This window comes from Monodelphis domestica, chromosome 5, assembly GCF_027887165.1.
Source record: "Monodelphis domestica isolate mMonDom1 chromosome 5, mMonDom1.pri, whole genome shotgun sequence".
Classification (NCBI taxonomy): Eukaryota; Metazoa; Chordata; class Mammalia; order Didelphimorphia; family Didelphidae; genus Monodelphis; species Monodelphis domestica.
Genome location: NC_077231.1, coordinates 110,050,095 through 110,066,365, shown reverse-complemented (window position 1 = coordinate 110,066,365; position 16,271 = coordinate 110,050,095). Strand labels below are relative to the sequence as shown.

Here is a 16,271-nt window from a genome sequence, read left to right as displayed (position 1 = left end):
CTTCCATTCCTGCCTCTCCTTTACAGCTCTTGTGAATGCCTTCCCAAGCTAACTATAGTGGAACCACCCAACATACTGCACACTATCTTCATTTTGTCCTGGTATTGAAAGAATAGGAGTAGCATATTCTAGCTGCCCTCCTGTTATCCCTTGCCCCTAGCATGGGACTAGATTATTTTTCATATGATATATTTTCCTGCTAACACCTTTTATTGCTAATTCCTCATAGGTCCTCATTTATTTTTATTTTATAATCTGCTCACTCCCACAATGCACATTTCCATTCCTTTTTGGAAGATACTAATTTTTAATTCTTTGGGGACTTAAAATCCAAACATAACTCACGACCATACAAAACACTGGCAAAATATTGGTATTTTAAAAATGGTCTTTGTTTTGTGGAGAAAACTGTGGTCTTAAAGGATGAAGGCAATTCAGACTGTTTTCTTTTTCCTATTTAATTTTGAACTCAGATCAGTGGCCATTTGTATTGTCTTTCTCAGATATACATACTCATGGACTGTTTAATCTATTCTAATGTAGATGATATGCATTCCTCGTCCACTTAGTTTTTCCTGGTTTACAGGGCTTAATGAAACTAGTAACATTTTTGTAAAGAAGAGTGTCTGTAGAACTTCACTCGTTATCTATGTCAATTCCTGTTCAACTTAGACTTTGCATTGATTCTCAAATATAGAGAACAACTGAGGTGAGCTACACTTCCTTATGCCTTTCCTGGTATCTATGCTCAGAGTCATTGAAAAAGACTCTGTTATTATATCCTTTAAGGAATCTTAAATTATCTTGATGTGTGATTGGAAAATACTTTGTTGAAAGAAAAGCTCTCAGTTGGTATTCTGGTCAGCTATTTTCCTCCCTTTGCTGTTCTCTTTCCATTATTTGGCATGTCTTCTCAAAGCAGAGTCTGTCATTGAGCTTTGTGAATCTGATTTTACTCTCCACTGATTCTGTCAGATTTTTGATATGATTTTACTTAGCATATTCCATCATTATTCTTTGTAAGATTTTGTCAATGACTTTGTATTCTAAACTGCTTTTTGTCTTTGTTATTCTTCTCTCTACTTTGCAGGCAAGTCAATAGTCAATAAATAAAAGTGTTCTTTAAGCTCTGATTTCTATCAATTAAACTGTGTAAAATTATTAGAATTGGTGTTGATGCCATTCTATAAGCCATTACCCATTTTCATTATCAATAATTTGTTTGAATAGGCAATTATTGTCATTTCAGTCATGTATCACATATTTTTCTGATTATCATTCTTTCTTACACTTATCCTAACAAGTTAGTTAGACTTTGTGCAACTGGTTCTCTTTTTAATAATGAATTTTTTCCTGCCTAAAATCACTTTCATTTTTGTGATATTTGCTGTTCACTAGATCCAGGATCTGTATAATCTACAACTCTTTGACCCCTCCAGATCTGTGTTTTCTAATACATTCTTTGCTATTCTCATCTATTCTCACCTTTGTATTGAAGTCACCGATTATCAAAATATATAATGATTTTGATTTGGAGTCATTCATAAAATTCCTCTACCTCTTCATTCTCTATGATTGATTTTGAATAATAGGCTGCAATTATTTTCTTTCATTCTTTACAATTTTAAACTTGTATCAATTTATTTTGTTTTCATGTGATTTTTATTTCTCAATATATTCCTCCCCTTTGTCCTAATCAGGAAACATATACTTTGTAACAAGGAATAAAAAAGAAAGTAAAAATAGTTCAATAAAAACCTTAGAGATAAAGCTTATAATTTATTTAATATTCCTCACCCATAGTTCCCTCTACCCTTGGAAAGGGAGAAGTGAATTTTTTCATTTCTTTTTCTGGGACAAATATTTAGGGCGTTCATTTCTTTCCATTTACACTATTTCAGTCTTTGGGTATATTTTCTTGCTTCTGCTTATTTCATCCTACATGTCTTCCCATGCTTTTCTTTATAGTTTATTATGTCACAGTAATATTTTTTATATTCAAATGCCACAATGAGATGCATTCACTTCATCATCCTTTGCCAATACTTAAAATGGCCATTGCAATACAAAACAACCAAATGCCTCATGAAATTATGTTCTTTGTGCTGTTGAGTGTATGATAAAACCAAATCTATTCTTTGCCTCTCGAAGGTATACCTGTGAGCCACCCTTGCATTTAGCTACAATGTCCTTCTTTCATCTGGTTTTATTATAGTTGGAATGTTAAAATTGACATAATTCAGCTCTTCCAGCTGTATATTCACTCATCATTGGACAAGCATCTCGAATTTGTAGTACCAATAGCCAAGGTAAGTTCTATGGAAAGCCTAAAAACCATGTGACTCTTAGCAGCCTCTGCCTTCTTTGATGGGGGACATTTAGGACTTAGTATATTTTTCTTTGTTACAATAGTTACCATTGCTAAAAAATTTATCAATAAATGGCCATCCTACTGGTGATGAGCTTCTCTGCATTGAACTATCTATCCTGTTAGAAATCAGGACCATATTTAAAACCTGGTTGAACCTGTAAAATGGAATTGTTTGTTCTTAGACTCTCTTAAAAAAAAAAAAAGGAAAAGCACTTGGAAAACCTTAGGGTACTTTCTAAGTAAAATCACCATTTTCCCTCTTGAAATATACCTGTCTTTCATCATTGTTCCTTCCCCCAACCTCCTCCAATGCTCTCATTCCCTTCCCTTCTTCAAGTCAAATCCTCATTTGAGATAAGTAAATTACTCAAACCATGTGGCTCCTGGGTAAAGCTATAAGAGAAAGAAACTGACTCAGGGCACCCCTCTATGGAGGGGTGAGAAGAAGCTAAATGGATGTATTACTAGGTTTCCAAACAGGATAGGTAGAAAGATACATACATACAAGGTTAGATACATACATAGATAGAAAGAAAGATAGATACATGGATTGATAAAGAACAGGGAAGTAGATGAATAGGAATGGCAAATAATAGAATTATCTCTCAGAGAAGTAATGCTCACCTGTCTACTATCAGGCCTTACCAAACTTGAATTATCCTTCCCTTTGAAGGCCCTTGTCTGTTTTCAGCTGTCAGTGTTAGTCTACAGTGACATGAAGCCTTTCCTACTGAAATTTGCCAGAGGTATAGGATTCTGTACTTCTGCCTTCCTGTATGAGATGAGAAAACTGGCTGCCCAGATGGATCTCCTTATTTTGGTTGGTTCTTTCTTTGGTTTAATCATCTCAAATCACTTTGCTTTAGGTCTTACCTGGTTTATATTGAAGCCACTCACTATAGAAATGGATGCAGAATTAATTTAGCTGATTTGAGTAGACGTCTACTCTAGAAATACCTTTCCTTGCTGCTGTAAAAACCCTCAGTGGTTATACAATGTCTAAAATATTTAGCCAAACATTCACAGATTAAGGCACTGGCCACAATCTGGCTTCAATCTACCTTTCCAGCTTTATTGATAGAGTATTGGATCTGAGGTCAGGAAATAGTGAGTTCAAATGTGGTCTAAGATATTTACTAGCTGTGTGACCCTGAGAGAGTCATTTAATCTCTGGCTACTTCAGTTTCCTCCATTGTAAAATGAAAATGATTAATAACTCCTATCTCCCTGCATTGTTATAAGGATCAAATGACATAATATCTGTAAATTGCTTAGTTCAGTGCCTCATACAAAGTGGACACATGATAGATTGTGCTCACTTCTCTTCCTATGCCCTTTCATATATTCAAAAGTTTAGTCAAATTACAAACTTGTTCTTTCATCTCACATAGAACCAGTATTAGGTAGTTTTACTATCTCAATAAAGGGGTGATATCTGCCTTTAGGTCCTATTTTAATTAGCTTATAAATCCTAAAAGGAGATTCACCTTGAAACTTCCAAGGATCTCTGCCCCAAACACTGAAACATACCCTCAAATTCCCTAGGGCTCCACATCTAAAACCCATACACTAATTCAAACCTTACTGCTCACTGGCTGCAGTGATCATGGTCAGATTACTTAATGTAATTTACTTTAACCATCTATTCACTCAAATCTAATCCTGATTCTCTACCCTTTAAACACTCAGATTCCACCATTACAAATTACATTCATTACAAATGTCAAGGAACTGGCTTCTAACCATCTCCAGTCTACCAGTTATTAGCCCATATAGCACAGAAGTAAATAAGTTGCTGTAACAAGAAACTGTGAGCTTTCTTCACCTGGGCACACCTGCCTTTCTCATTGGTCCTTTTCAGAGTCCAACATGATGCATTCCAAATCTGTTACTAACCTGCTGTGCAAATGATTTCTGCTACCTCAGTGCTCCATATGTACAATAAAGATGGCTTTATTCAATCACGCTATGAGATCAAGCGACAAGCATTAGTTGCCGCATACACAATGCCGCATCGGATACGTTTCTAAGATCAACAGACCTCTCTGTTTTATTCTCACTAACTCACAACATTTAAGCATGTCCACTTCCATTTTTAGAGATTATAGCATCAAAATTATATTAGTGATAAAAATGCTAAATTTAGTCATTTAAATTTTTTAAATAAATGTTAAATGTAGTAATGCTAAACAAATCATTAAACATTCAGCATACACTATAAGAATGAAATAATGGTAATATGCAATTAATATATATCAAATAAACCAGATGAATTAATAGCATTACTCATCAGTAGCATGGAGAGGCACTTTGCCTTTATGATTCTATAAATTACAATGGTTTGATGAAAAAGAAAACATATGTGGAAAAGAAAATATCCCAGGGTAAACCTCAACTTATAACAAACTTTAGGAACAAATATCCTGTATGTAACCTATGAAGGGTTACATGCTTACTATAGTTAATAATTATTCTGACCTTTATTCTTCTCTTCTTGCTAATGGCTTATTAATTTTCAGTCAATGAGATATATTTTTATTTTGCCTCATAAATTATTAGAAATGCACTATATTTTTCAATAATCAATTAAATCCAAAACCCAGTTTATAAATAAACTGGAGAAACCTCTTTTTCCATAAGCTTTCTCTCATTTGTCATCTCTTTCCCTTTCTTTCTGTGCTTAGTTTCATAGGCTTAATTAAATATTAATGCTACTTGATCTATAATTTATTAACAGAAACAGATTATGCTAAGACATATTTAGATATTTCAACAATGTCTCACACGTAAGAAAGATCACAGCCAGAATCATCTCTAGCCATTAACAGTGACTGTTAACTCCTCAGTTACTGAAATCCTACTAACTCTCTCAAAATGGCAGACAAAGGAATTTTTTATTTCCCTATTTTTTACTTCCATATTTTTACTTCCATATCTTTTCTACACAATAAGAGTTAAAATTAATTCTTTCAAAATATTTCTTCATTCTAATACATGATGTTTAAATGAGGCTCTCAAGAAATAAATTCTCTTAGCCCTTTCTCTCTGTTCCTCCTGTCTCTTCCCACTCTAAAAGTTAGCTTTCTTCAGAATTACAATTAAACTAAATCCCCAACATTTTTCCCTCTTAAAAATACAGCAATAGCATCTCTAGTCTCTATGGGAGATACTATTGAATCTAGTGTTACATCTATTCAGAATTCTTTGTAATTCCAGAGCATTCTATAAATGCAAGCTAGGGCATTCTGTGTGATCCCTCCTATGAAGAAATATGATACGAAGATGAATATTATGTTGGTGGTGTTATTGAAAAAAGTAAGCAAAAAGGATACCAAAACAACCAAGGGGATGATCAGACAGAGCTAGACGTAAAAGTATTCCAGGAGTCAAAGTCAATCAGAACCTGCTTTGTGTCTGTGTGTTTCCCCATAAAAGGAGAACATGAGAGCGATGTACTCTGCCCTTCATTTGTCCTAGTCTGTAATGTCTATATGGATTTTCTCTCATACATTGGCTCCTCTTCATCTTCGGTTCTCATTAGCTTTTGGAAAATATGGAGAAACTCGCTTTCCTTGGGAATCTTTCAGACATTTTGACTAAGCCATATGGAGCCTTTCCTGCCTTATTATGTGCAGATTCACTGGGCAGGGGATGGATAAAGTCAGGATCACTACACAGCCTACTGGGTACTGGTGTTCTCAAAAAACTCATCTCAGGGAATTAGCTCCTACCTCTTCCCTTTAGAAAATCTGTTCCTTCCCTGCTTTTCATGTTAAACCCTCTGAGATGCCTAGGGGCTGCTCTGGTTTGGAAGGAGGCAGAATATCATGTGAAGGTCCCTCAATGCTAGTCATTTGTGCCTGCCTAGAGCTATTAGCCAGAATATAAAAGAAAGGAAAGTGAACCACCAGTGGGACTGTTAAAATAAGGAAAATGAAAAGAATATTGGCTTTTCTCTCCTAGGCTACATTGGTACATTCAGAGACCTTACAGACTTGGGAATCAACAGTCTCATTAGATACAGGGAGTTGAGGGCTAAAGGAAGAAGGGAACACACCAAAAAAGTTTGTGGTTCATTTTTGCCTGAATAAAATCAGAATTACTACAGAAATCCTGAACTAAAATATTGCTGTTCACTTCTTAGTCAGTAAGCTCTTTGAAACAAGAGGTGGAGAAAGGGGGCTGAAATTATTTACGTAGAGACCAAAAACATCAACAAAACAGTTTTTTGAAGGAGAAGGGGATTTCCATGCTCATTTGATATTCTTTCTGTCTGTTTTAAATTTGCTGGCCATAGCATTGCTGTAATATTTAGAGGTGACGGGAAATTGCTCTCTGTCTTGTAGGGAACCAAGTGCCCTTTTTCTTTGTGATGGCTTCATATACCAGGCTCTGAAATGTCTTGGGCTCTTACAGTCTTTGTTTCACAAACTAGAAGCTTGATGGTCACCAAACTATGGAATAAGAAAGAGATCACCAGGAAGCCCTGATCAATAGTAATAGCCAAAGCAGTAAATCTAATGAGGCATTTTGGGCTTTGTCTTAGGGCACAAACGTGGTTACTTCTTCCCCACAGAGATCAGTCAACTCTGTACCTTGCCTTGTAATCCTTCTCTGACTTGTACCAAAGTGAGGTGTGGTCATTTCCATAATGCTTTTCTCCATTTTACCCAACTAATAGCTGCAGGATAGATTAGATCCTCTGGGGCATCTATTGCTTACTCTCTTGTAATGAGTGTAACTACTATCAGGATGTCCTCTGCTTCTATTCTATTGCCATAAGTGCAAGAATTTCTAGTTACATCTCTTTTGGCTTCAGAGAACTGGAGCATATATAAATCAGCTAAATTCCTGGTAGCAGTTGGTCCTCTTCCTGCCATGAACCAACCAAAAACTATCCCTTCACAAAGGCAGCTCCCAGAAAGTGAGGATATAACAATTGCTGGCACACAATTATGTACCATTTTAAGTCTGCAAAGCATTTTCCCCACAGCAGCCCTGTGAAGAAGACTGTAAAAGTGTTAGTATACTCCTTTTAAAGATGAGAATATTGAAACTCAGAAAAGTCAGATGATGAATTGTTGGCGGTCACCCAATGATAAGGATAGGAGCCAGGATTTGAAGCTAGGCCCTGACTCCAAATTCAGTGTTCTTTTGACCATGTCACCCTGCCTTTGGCTCATCTAGAGCAAGAATTTAATTCCCATCAGCAATCTGTTGCAGGATTCACCTTCTCTAAGTCCTCTAACCTTTGATCCAGGAGGACCTAGCCCAGAAGACCCAGGCCATAAATGGTTGATTATTTCCAGTTTCTCCACTATAAAGTTTGTTCCAATCTAGCCTTATACACTTCCTAGTTATGTGACCCTGGACAAGTCACTTAATCCCCATTGCTTAGCCTTTGCCACCTTTCTGCCTTGGATGGAAGGTAAGGTTTTTTTTTTTTTTTTAATATTCTAGTTGTAGGACTGTTAAGTTACAGCTTTACTTTGTGCTTTGGAAGAATGCTGAGTGAATACAACTCTGTCCTACTTGCTGTTTCTATCTTCTTCCATTATGCCTTGATGTAGTATGTCCCAGATATACATTACAACTGAACAAGTTCTTTGCATGCAATGAACAACAAACATTATTTTATTTAGTCCTCCCTGTGAGTGTGATTACACATTTTTTTCAGGAGGCTCTAGAGTATCTTGGTGCTTGATGCAATTGACAGAGTCCTCAATAAAAAGCTCACCTGGAGGATCCCACCATCCACAGGGAATCCATTCTCAGCATGGATTCTGTGTTAGATCTCTTTGATCTTAGAGACAGATTCTTTTGGCAAACACATAGCTCCTTGTTTGGGGCTTCACCTGATGTTTACTAGCAGAGGATCATTGAACAAGGTTATTTATGTTGTCATGTCTTCCAAGACATCTTAAATTATCTTACTATGTGGATAGGAGATTGCTTATTGTAAAAGAGACTGAAGTAGTTCTACTAAGTCAGGATTTTGTGTAACTTACAAAAAGAATAAGATCATATATCTCTTCATCATTCATTCAATTATAAGATGGCCATGTAGTCCATTATTGACTAATGCTTTTGAAAGTCCATTTGTCCCCTGCTAATCTACTCACCGATGATACTCTCAATATAGATGACTTATAGATGGGAGAGTAGGCACATCTGCAAGACATCAGTGATATTTTATCAGTGACATTTTTGGAATCAATAAGGTATGAGATTTCCCAACCCCCTCCCCCAGGCTGTTTATATTCTACTCTTAGATATTGTTTGTTCCAATGGCCAGGAAGGTGACTAAAGCAGGCCCTGTGAAGCTCTCATAATGAAGGAAAACAAGATGAAAAAAATTCTACACCTCAATGCCTTTATCCTGCCCCCATCACAGATCTCCTCTATGTATACTTGATCCAGTATCTCTTTTTCTTTCTTCTTTGTTCCCTTTGGTACCATTTCTACCTCATCTATAAATCAAAAGCTCCTTGTTGGAAAAAATATTGTAATAGTTTTTGCAAATCTTTTCCATTTTTCTTCTGTTTGTAGTCCTCTTTCCATTTCATCTGTGAAGGTCCTTGGAATAACTTCATTTAGTAAAATATCTTGACAATTTTCTTTGTACTTGTTTTTACCTCTATTGTTTTTCTGTTCTTTAGTAGAAGGATGAGTCAGGTCAGCACAAGAAAGGAATGCTAGGTTACATTCACACCATTTCTGGTTGAGATCCATTCATTAATCATTCAACAAATATTTTCCCTGGTTGTGCAAGGTTTATGAGACAAGAAGTACTGAACTATGCTTCAACACCTTTGGAACCAAGAATCGGAGCATTAAGCCACTCATTCTATGATACTCTTGTGGCTCGAAGGGTTCTGATCCTTACATAGAGCAGATGGGGTGGACATGGATGACTAGAACATGAAGGCCAGCTGGAAGATAGGTTTGGAATTTTATTAAATTCAACCAAAGTCCAAGTAATCCGGCTCTACTGAGCAGGAGAATCAGCTGTTTATGACTCATTTTTTTTCATCCTTTTCTGTGCTTCAACCATCACCACCCCCTCAGACACAGATGGAGACAGCTGAGGACCCTAAGTCCAGGAGCTTATTCCCAGGGATAGCAACAACCCTGACCACCAGCCCAGCCCTCACAACCATCACACAGAAAATCAATCCTTGTGAAGATGCACTCTGGCTAGTGCTTGGGTAGGGTCTCTGGTCCCTGACTCTTCAGCTACTGAAGACCCAGAAAAGAATATTCTTGTCACCGAAGTACTTAGCATTATCAAACACTTCATGTTAGAAAAATATGTGTTTTATTAGTGGTTTTATCAGTAGAAATAACAGTAAAGATAATATATTACCATCTGCTTTGGAATCTTCTCTCTGACTTGCTGCTAAAACTGTATTGTCTCCAAGTTTTAAAATGTGAACTCCTTGAGAATAGGGTCAGTTTTGCTTTTTTATTTATATCCCTGCACTCAGCACAGTTCTCTGCACATTAATAAATGTCTTTTTACTTACTCATTCAGTCTTAACAGTTCAATATTTTAAATTATCTTACATGGGATCTGTTTGGAATGGTAGGACCTAGGAGATGCTTTAGGAAAGGAAACAGTAAGACGATGTCTTATTGCCTAGACTAGTAATAATTATTCTCTTGACATTGATGAAGCCTTTTTAAAAAAAAGCATTATTTTATTTGGTTATTTTCATACATTATTCATTGGAAACAGATCATTTTCTTTTCCTCCCCCACCCCCTCCTCCATCCACCTCTCCCCTAGCCAACACACAATTCCACTGGGTATCACATGTGTCCTTGCTCAGAAGCCATTTCATTGTTGTTGGTATTTGCATTAGGGTGCTCATTTAGCGTCTCTCCTCAGTCATGTCCCCTCAACCCCTTTAGTCAAATAGTTGCTTTTCCTCGGTGTTTTTACTCCCACAGTTTGTCCTCTGCTTGAGACTAGCTTTTTTCCTCATAGATCCCTGCAGATTGTTTAGGGACATTATGAAGCCATTAATGGAGAAGTCCATTGTGTTCGATTGAACCACAGTGTATCAGTCTCTGAATAGAATGTTCTCCTGGTTCTTCTCCTCTCACTCTGCATCACTTCCTGGAGGTTGTTCCAGTCTTCATGGAATTCCTCCACTTTATTATTCCTTTTAGCACAATAGTATTCCATCACCAACATATACCACAATTTGTTCAGCCATTCCCCAATTGAAGGGCATCCCCTCATTTTCCAATTTTTGGCCACCACAAAGAGCACAGCTATGAACATTCTTGTACAAGTCTTTTTCCTTATTATCTCTTTGGGGTACAAACCCATCAGTGCTATGGCTGGATCAAAGGGCAGACAGTCTTTTATCGCCCTTTGGACATAGTTCCAAATTGCCCTCCAGAATGGTTGGATCAATTCACAACTCCACCAGCAATGAATTAGTGTTCCCACTTTGCCACATCCCCTCCAGCATTCATTACTTTCCTTTGCTGTCATATTAGCCAATCTGCTAGGTGTGAGGTGATACCTCAGAGTTGTTTTGATTTGCATCTCTCTGATTATAAGAGATTTAGAGCACTTCTTCATGTGCTTATTAATAATTTTGATTTCTTTATCTGAAAACTGCCTATTCATGTCCCTTGCCCATTTTTCAATTGGACAATGACTTGATTTTTTTTCCCAATTTAAACATTATTTTATTTGGCCATTTCCAAACAATATTCCTTGGAAACAAAGATCCTTTTCTTTTCCTCCCCCACTCCCACTGCTCCTCTCCTAGCCAATGCAAGATTCCACTGGGTATCACATGTGTCCTTGATTCAAGCCCATTTCCATGTTATTGGTATTTGTATTAGGGTGTTCATTTAGAGTCTCTCCTAATTCATGTCCCTTCCACCCCTGTAGTTGCTTATCTTCAGTGTTTTTACACCCACCGTTTGTCCTTTGCTTTTGCCCAGCAGTGCTATTGCTGGGTCATAGGGCAGACATTCTTTTATCACCCTTTGGGCATAGTTCCAAATTGCCCTCCAGAATGGTTGGATCAATTCACAACTCCACCAGCAATGAATTAGTGTCCCTACTTTGCCACATCCCCTCCAGCATTCATTACTTTCCTTTGCTGTCATATTAGCCAATCTGCTAGGTGTGAGGTGATACCTCAGAGTTGTTTTGATTTGCATCTCTCTGATTATAAGAGATTTAGAGCACTTTTTCATGTGCTTATTAATAGTTTTGATTTCGTTGGCTAAAAACTTCCTGTTCATGTCCCTTGCCCATTTATCAATTGGAGAATGGCTTGATTTTTGTACAACTGGTTTAACTCTTTATAAGTTTGAGTAATTAGACCTTTGTCAAAGGTTTTTGTTATGAAGATTGTTTCCCAATTTGTTGCCTCCCTTCTAATTTTAGTTACATTGGTTTTGTTTGAACAGAAACTTTTTAATTTGATGTAGTCAAAATTATTTATTTTGCATTTTGTGACTCTTTCTAAGACTTGCTTGGTTTTAAAATCTTTCCCTTCCCAAAGGTCTGACATGTATACTATTCTGTGTTCACCTAATTTACTTGTAGTTTCCTTCTTTATGTTCAAGTCATTCACCCATTCTGAGTTTATCTTGGTGTAGGGTGTGAGATGTTGCTCCAAACCTAATCTCTCCCACACTGTCTTCCAATTTTCCCAGCAGTTTTTATCAAATAGTGGATTTTTTGTCCCAAAAGCTGGGATCTTTGGGTTGGTCATAGACTGTCTTGCTGAGGTCATTTACGCCAAGTCTAATCCACTGATCCTCCTTTCTGTCTTTTAGCCAGTACCAAATTGTTTTGATGACCACTGTTTTGTAATATAGTTTGAGATCTGGGACTGCAAGACCACCTTCCTTTGTATTTTTTTTATTATTTCCCTGGATATCCTTGATCCTTTGTTCTTCCAAATGAACTTTGTTATGGTTTTATCTAATTCAGTAAAAAAAGTTTTTTGGAAGTTCAATGGGTATGGTGCTAAATAGATAGATAAGTTTGGGTAGGATGGTCATTTTTATTATGTTAGCTCATCCCACCCGTGAGCAATCAATGTTTTTCCAATTGTTTAGATCTAGTTTTAATTGTGTGGAGAGTGTTTTGTAGTTGTGTTCATATAGTTCCTGTGTTTGTCTTGGCAGGTAGATTCCTAAGTATTTTATATTGTCTCGGGTGACTTTAAATGGAATTTCTCTTTCTAATTCTTGCTGCGGAACTGGGTTGGAGATATATAGAAATGCTAATGATTTATGCGGGTTTATTTTGTATCCTGCAACTTTGCTAAAGTTGTTGATTATTTCAACTACCTTTTTGGTTGATTCTCTAGGATTCTTTAAGTAAATCATCATATCATCCACAAAGAGTGACAGCTTGGTCTCCTCATTGCCTATTTGAATACCTTCAATTTGTTTTTCTTCTCTAATTTCAAGGTGACAATGGGCATCCTTGTTTTACTCCTGATCTTATTGGGAAGGCTTTGAGATTATCCCAATTGCAGATGATGTTTGCTGATCATTTCAGATATATACTGTCTATTATTTTTAGGAAAGGCCCTTCTATTCCTATACTTTCTAGTGTTTTCAATAGTAATGGGTGTTGTATTTTATCAAGGGCTTTTTCTGCATCTATTGAGATAATCATGTCATTTTTGTCGGTTTGCTTGTTAGTATGGTCAATTATGTGGATGGTTTTCCTAATATTGAACTATCCTTGCATTCCTGGTATGAACCCTATCTGATCATAGTGGATAACCCTTGTGATGACTTGCTGTAGTCTTTTTTCTAGTATCCTATTTAAGATTTTTGCATCTATAATCATTAGGGAGATTGGTCTATAGTTTTCTTTTTCTGTTTTTAATCTGCCTGGCTTTGGGATCAGTACCATGTTTGTGTTGTAAAAAGAATTTGGTAGAACCACTTCTTGGCTTATTCTGTCAAATAGTTTGTATAATATTGGGATTAGTTGTTCTTTGAATGTTTGATAGAATTCATTTGTGAATCCATCTGGACCTGGGGATTTTTTCTTAGGGAGTTCTTTGATGGCTTATTGAATTTCTTTTTCTGATATGAGGTTGTTTAGGTAATTTATTTCTTCCTCTTTTCGTCTAGGCAGTTTATATTTTTGTAAGTATTCCTCCATATCACCTAGATTGCCATGCTGGTTGCCATATAATTGGGCATAGTAGTTTTTAATGATTGCCTTAATTTCCTCTTCATTAGAGGTGAGGTCTCCCTTTTCATCTTGGATACTGTCAATTTGGTTTTTTCTTTCCTTTTTAAAATTAGATTGACTAGTACTTTGTCTATTTTATTTGTTTTTTCAAAGTACCAGCTTCTAGTCTTATTTATTAAATCAATAATTCTTTGACTTTCAATTTTATTGATTTCTCCTTTGATTTTTAGGATATCTAATTTAGTCTTCATCTGAGGATTTTCAATTTGTTCACTTTCTAGTTTTTTTAATTTCCATGCCCAATTCATTGTCCTCTGCCCTTCTTAATTTGTTTATATATGAACTCAAGGATATAAATTTCCCCCCTGAGTACTGCTTTGGCTGCATCCCATAGGTTTTGAAAGGATGTCTCACCATTGTTGTTTTCTTCAATGAAGTTGTTGATTGTTTCTACGATTTGTTCTTTAACTAGCCAGTTTTGAAGAATCATATTGTTTAATTTCCAATTAATTTTTTATTTATCTCTCCATGTACCCTTACTAATTATTATTTTCATTGCATTGTGGTCTGAGAAGATTGAATTTATTATTTCTGCAATGGTGCATACATATTGAGTACAGATATTTCCTCATTGTCTATACTGCCTTTTATCAGGATGTAATTACCTTCCCTATCTCTTTTAACTAGATTTATTTTTACGTTGGCTTTGTCAGATATCATGATTGTGACTCCTGCCTTCTTTTTATCAGTTGATGCCCAATAGACTTGGCTCCATCCTCTTACTTTCACCCTATGCGTATCTACCTTCCTCATGTGTGTTTCCTACAGACAGCATATGGTAGGGTTTTGGATTCTAATCCACTCTGCTATTCGCTTGCATTTTATGGGTGAGTTCATTCCATTCACATTCAGAGTTATGATTACTAGCTGTGTATTTCCCAGCATTTTGATTTCTACTCCTGGTCCTGCCTTTTCTTCTTTCACTATTTCCTTCTACACCAGTGTTTGTTTATAATCAGTCCCCCTAGTTCCCACCCTTATTTTACTTCCCTTTCTACCCCCTCCCTTCTTATTCCCCCCTTATTTTCCCCTGTAGTTTTTTTTAAATCCCCCCACCCTCTCCCTCCCTTGTACTGCTTCCCTCCCCACCAGTCCATTTTTTACCCTTCTATTCCCCTATAGGGCACAAATCTATTCTCTGCCCCAATGGATTGGATTGTTCTTCCCTCTTTGGGTCAGTTTCAAAGCACATAAGAGTTGAGTATTTCCTATCTTCAACCTCTTTACCCTTCCAGTGTATTGATGTTCTCCCCCCTCCCGCCATGAGCTACTTTGTGACATATCAATTTACCCCCATTTGTTTCTTTTCCCATTTCTTTTAGTATTAGCCTCTTTTTTTTAGTTCTGGTTGTATATATATGAACATATATATACACACATGTGTATGTATTTATGCATGCATATATCTATCTACCTATTTATGTCTTGTCCTTTCATCCTATACAGTTTGTCACTGTTCCCTCTGAGTGTAATTCTTCTAGCTGCCCAGGTGATAGCAACAGTTTTTAAGCATTACCAATGACCTATTTTCTTATAGGGAATACATATTTTAACTTATTGAGTCTCTTAAAAATTTTGTTGTTGTTGTTTTGTTTTGTTTTTCTTTTTCCCCTCTTTTTTAATTACCTTTTGATGATTTTCTTGAGTTCTGTGCTTGGACATCAAATTTTCTGTTCAGGTCTGGTCTTTACGAATGCTTGGAATTCTTCTATTGTGTTTCAATGAAACATTTTAATATTAAGGGTAGGTGAATTGGAATTAAAACAAGTTTCATTTAATACATTCAAGTTGAGGTATGAAATCTAGAAAGCCTATGTTCACCTCTTGAAGATCTAGCTATGATGGACAACTGACCATGTTTCTCTTTTCATTGTTGTATCCAGTTGTATTCAATTTTTGTGGAACTTTTGGGGGGTTTTCTTGGTAGAGATACTGGAATGGATTGCCATTTTTTCTGCAGCTCATTTCACAGCTGAGGAAACTGAGGCAGAGTTTAGTGACTTGCCCAGGGACACAGCTAGTAAGTGTCCAGGGCAGGATTTGTAGTCAGGTCTTCTTGACTGTAAGCCTGGAAGTCTATCCACTGTGCCACCTAACTACAGCATGTGACATACTGGGATATAATTAATAACAAGACATGTATAGACAGGAAAATGAGACCTAGGTGCTTAGTAAAGCAGCAAATGGATGGAGTTACAGGCCAAGCAGGCAAAGAGTTCTAAAAGTCCTAATCTAACCTAGGAAAGTTAAAATTAAGCTAATAGAATGTCGAAGCTCTCAGGGTCCAAAGTCTACAAAATCAGAGGATGAGCCTCTAGCAAGCAGGAAATGGCAAAAACAAACCCTCTCTGCTTTTTTTTACTGTCCAGTGTGGACAGCCCTAGGCATAAATATGTTAGTTATGTCCAGCCCTCTTCCAATGAAATAGTGTGGGATTCTTGGGAGGTCCTTAAAATGCAGTTCCCATAAGAACAACCATCATAAAAACAGCAAATACCCAATCCCTCTCCTTTCCTCATCTTTCTTTCCTGTGCTTAAACTTGAAGAAAGGAATTGAAACCAAGAACTCTAAATCATGCCCAGTGGATTAATTTGTAAGATATTATGTCCTCTGAAGCCTTGGATGTAGGGTACATTTCAAATT

At 36.6% G+C, this 16,271-nt stretch overlaps 1 protein-coding gene across 12 annotated transcripts in view; it reads left to right on the top strand.

Annotated features, from left to right (window-relative positions):
- Positions 1-16,271, top strand: part of CACNA1C (calcium voltage-gated channel subunit alpha1 C) — a 997,067-nt gene that overhangs the window by 593,585 nt on the left and 387,211 nt on the right. The gene's annotated exons all lie outside the window — the stretch shown is intronic.